Source organism: Arachis hypogaea, chromosome 13 (assembly GCF_003086295.3).
Source record: "Arachis hypogaea cultivar Tifrunner chromosome 13, arahy.Tifrunner.gnm2.J5K5, whole genome shotgun sequence".
NCBI classification, from domain to species: Eukaryota; Viridiplantae; Streptophyta; class Magnoliopsida; order Fabales; family Fabaceae; genus Arachis; species Arachis hypogaea.
In genome coordinates, this window is record NC_092048.1 from 117317625 (window position 1) to 117321910 (window position 4286).

The 4286-nt window shown below is 34.7% G+C and overlaps 1 non-coding gene across 1 annotated transcript; it reads right to left on the bottom strand.

The window, feature by feature from the left end:
• Nucleotides 1-3579: 3579 nt before the first annotated feature.
• On the bottom strand, nt 3580-3687 carry LOC112738863 (small nucleolar RNA R71). The gene has a single exon (XR_003169816.1). It is a non-coding gene; the product is annotated as a small nucleolar RNA R71 (small nucleolar RNA).
• Nucleotides 3688-4286: the final 599 nt, after the last annotated feature.

A 4286-nucleotide genomic window follows, 5' to 3' on the forward strand; every position in this document is an offset into this window, starting at 1 on the left:
GTTTATTATAAATAGGACCTCTTACTATTGTATTAGGCATCTTTGGATTACCTTATGATCCTTTGATCACGTTTTAGGGGGCTGGCCATCTCGGCCATGCCTGGACCTTCACTTATGTATTTTTAATGGTAGAGTTTCTACACTCCATAGATTAAGGTGTGGAGCTCTGCTGTTCCTCAAAGATTAATGCAAAGTACTACTGTTTTCTATTCAATTCTTCTTATTTCTCTTCTAAGATATCCATTCGCACCCAAAAACATGATGAAGGTGATGATTATGTGTGACGCTCATCATCCTTCTCCCTTATGAACGCGTGCCTGACAAACACTTCCGTTCTACATGAAATAAGCTAGAATGAATATCTCTTAGATCTCCTAACCAGAATCTTCGTGGCGTAAGCTAGAATGATGGCGGCATTCAAGAGAATCCGGAAGGTCTAAACCTTGTCTGTGGTATTCCGAGTAGGATTCAATGATTGGATGACTGTGACGAGCTCCTAACTCGCGATTGCAGGGCGTTAGTGACAGACGCAAAAGGATAGTAAATCCTATTCCAGCATGATCGAGAACCGACAGATGAATAGCCGTGCCGTGACAGGGTGCATGAGCATATTATTCACTGAGAGGATAAGATGAAGCCATTGACAAGGGTGATGCCTCCAGACGATTAGCCGTGCCGTGACAGGGCATTGGATCATTTTCCCGTGAGATGACCGAAAGTAGCCATTGACAGTGGTGATGTATCACATAAAGCCAGCCATGGAAAGGAATGAGACTGATTGGATGAAGATAGCAGGAAAGCAGAGGTTCAGAAGAACGAAAAGCATCTCCATTCGCTTATCTGAAATTCCTACCAATGAATTACATAAGTATCTCTATCCCTATTTTATTATATAATATTCGAAAACACCATTATCAATTTATATCTGCCTGACTGAGATTTACAAGGTGACCATAGCTTGCTTCATACCAACAATCTCCGTGGGATTCGACCCTTACTCACGTAAGGTATTACTTGGACGACCCAGTGCACTTGCTGGTTAGTGGTACGCGTTGTGAAAAGTGTAATTCACAATTCGTGCACCAAGTTTTTGGCGCCGTTGCCAGGGATTGTTTGAGTTCTCGGCAAGCTTTTGGTCCGGTAACATCAGTGCCAGATTCCCTTTTGATCCGGCAACAGCACCAAGTTTTTGGCGCCGTTGCCGGGGATTGTTCGAGTTTGGACAACTGACGGTTCATCTTGTTGCTCAGATTAGGTAATTTTCTTTTTGTTTTGTTTTCAAAAATTTTTCAAAAATCTTTCAAAAACTCTTCCTTTGTTTTCGAAAAAAAAATAAAATAAAATAAAATGTTTTCAAAAATAAATTATTCTATGGCTTCAAAATTTTTAAGAATGAATTCTAGTGTTTCATGAAATATGTTGAATCATATCTGGCTGTAAAGCCATACCCAAACTACTTTGGGATTGGTATTCAACTAATCACTCCAGCCCATGTAATTATATGCTAAAGCTTGGCTGGCTGTTAAGCCATGCCAGACCCTTTGATTGGAGCTTTAAGACTAACATGGCAAGATTCCTGGAATTCATATTAAAAATTTTGGAATCCTTATTTTCTTTTTCAAAAGAATTTTTCGAAAAATATAAAATAAAAATCCAAAAAAATTAGAAAATCATAAAAATCAAAAATATTTTTGTGTTTCTTGTTTGAGTCTTGAGTCATATCATAAGTTTGGTGTCACTTGCATATGCATCTTGCATTTTTCGAAAATTTCATACATTCATGGTGTTCTTCATGATCTTCAAGTTGTTCTTGGTAAGTCTTCTTGTTTGACCTTGATGATTTTTTGTTTTGTGTCTTTTCATGTTTATCATATGCATTCTTGAATTCTTAGTGCGTAAGCATTAAAGAATTCTAAGTTTGGTGTCTTGCATGTTTTCTTTGCATTAAAAATTTTTCAAAAAATATGTTCTTGATGTTCATCATGATCTTCATAGTGTTCTTGGTGTTCATCTTGACATTCATAGCATTCTTGCATGCATTCATTGTTTTGATCTAAAAATTTCATGCATTGCATAATTTTCATGTTTTCATAAAAATTCAAAAAATCAAAAAAATATCTTTCCCTTTTTTTCTCTCATCAAATTCGAAAATTTGAGTTGACTTCTTCAAAAATTTTTAAAATCAAGTTGTTTCTCATGAGTCAAACCAAATTTTCAATTTGAAAATCTTATCTTTTTCAAAATCTTTTTCAAAAATCAAATCTTTTTCAAAATTCTTAGTTATTTTCGAAAATTTCAAAAATATTTTTCAAAAATCTTTTTCTTATTTTTATACCAAATTTTCGAAAATAACAATAACAATTAATGTTTTGATTCAAAAATTTCAAGTTTGTTACTTGCTTGTTAAGAAAGATTCAAACTTTAAGTTCTAGAATCATATCTTATGATTTCTTGTGAATCAAGTCATTAATTGTGATTTTAAAAATCAAATCTTTTTCAAAACTAATTTCAATCATATCTTTTCAAAAATATCTTCTTATCTTTTTCAAAATTTGATTTCAAAATATCTTTTCTAACTTCCTAACTTCTTATCTTTTCAAAATTTGTTTCAACTAACTAACTAACTTTTTGTTTGTTTCTTAACTTTTTCAAAACTACCTAACTAACTCTCTCTCTCTAATTTTCGAAAATATCTTCCCTCTTTTTCAAAAATTTCTTTTTAATTAACTAATTATTTTTATTTTTATTTTTTATTTAAAAATTTTTTTTGAAAATTACTAACATTTTTCAAAAACCATTTTCGAAAATCACTAACTCTTTTTCAAAAATATTTTCGAAAATTCTCTCTCTCCCATCTTATTCTATTTATTCATTCATATCCTAACATCTCATCTCACATCTCTAGCCTCCTCACAGTTGTGTTTCTTCCATTATATTACATTATTTGTCTCCCCCTCTTCTTCTACTCACACAGGGATCCCTATACTGTGGTATAAAGGATCTCTATTATTATTATTATTTTTCTGTGCCTTCTTCTTTGTCATATGAGCAGGAGCAAGGATAAGAACATTCTTGTGGAAGCAGATCCAGAACCTGAAAGGACTCTGAAAAAAAAAATTAAGAGAAGCTAAATTACAACAATCCAGAAATAACCTTTCAGAAATTTTCAAACAGGAAGAGGAGATGACAGCCGAAAATAATAATAATATAAGAAAGATGCTTGGTGACTTTACTGCACCTAATTCCAATTTACATGGAAGAAGCATCTCCATTCCTGCCATTGGAGCAAACAAATTTGAGCTGAAACCTCAATTAGTTTCTCTGATGCAGCAGAACTGCAAGTTTTATGGACTTCCATCTGAAGATCCTTTTCAGTTCTTAACTGAATTCTTGTAGATATGTGATACTGTTAAGACTAATGGAGTAGATCCTGAAGTCTACAGGCTCATGCTTTTCCCTTTTGCTGTAAGAGACAGAGCTAGATTATGGTTGGATTCTCAACCCAAAGACAGCCTGAACTCTTGGGATAAGCTGGTCACGGCTTTCTTAGCCAAGTACTTTCCTCCTCAAAAGCTGAGCAAGCTTAGAGCTGATGTTCAAACCTTCAGACAGAAAGAAGGTGAATCCCTCTATGAAGCTTGGGAAAGATACAAACAGTTGACCAAAAAGTGTCCTTCTGACATGCTTTCAGAATGGACCATCCTGGATATATTCTATGATGGTTTATCTGAGCTATCAAAGATGTCACTTGACACTTCTGCAGGTGGATCCATTCACCTAAAGAAAACGCCTGCAGAAGCTCAAGAACTCATTGACATGGTTGCTAATAACCAGTTCATGTACACTTCTGAAAGGAATCCTGTGAGTAATGGGACGCCTATGAAGAAGGGAGTTCTTGAAGTTGATACTCTAAATGCCATATTGGCTCAGAATAAAATATTGACTCAGCAAGTCAATATGATCTCTCAGAGTCTGCATGGAATGCAAGCTGCATCCAACAGTACTCAAGAGGCTTCTTATGAAGAAGAAGCTTATGATCCTGAGAACCCTGCAATAGCAGAGGTAAATTACTTAGGTGAACCTTATGGAAACACCTATAACTCAACATGGAGAAATCATCCAAATCTCTCATGGAAGGATCAAAAGCCCCAACAAGGCTTTAATAATGGTGGAAGAAACAGGTTTAACAATAATAAACCTTTTCCATCATCAACTCAGCAACAGACAGAGAACTCTGAACAAAATGCTTCTAATTTAGCAAATCTAGTCTCTGATCTATCTAAAGC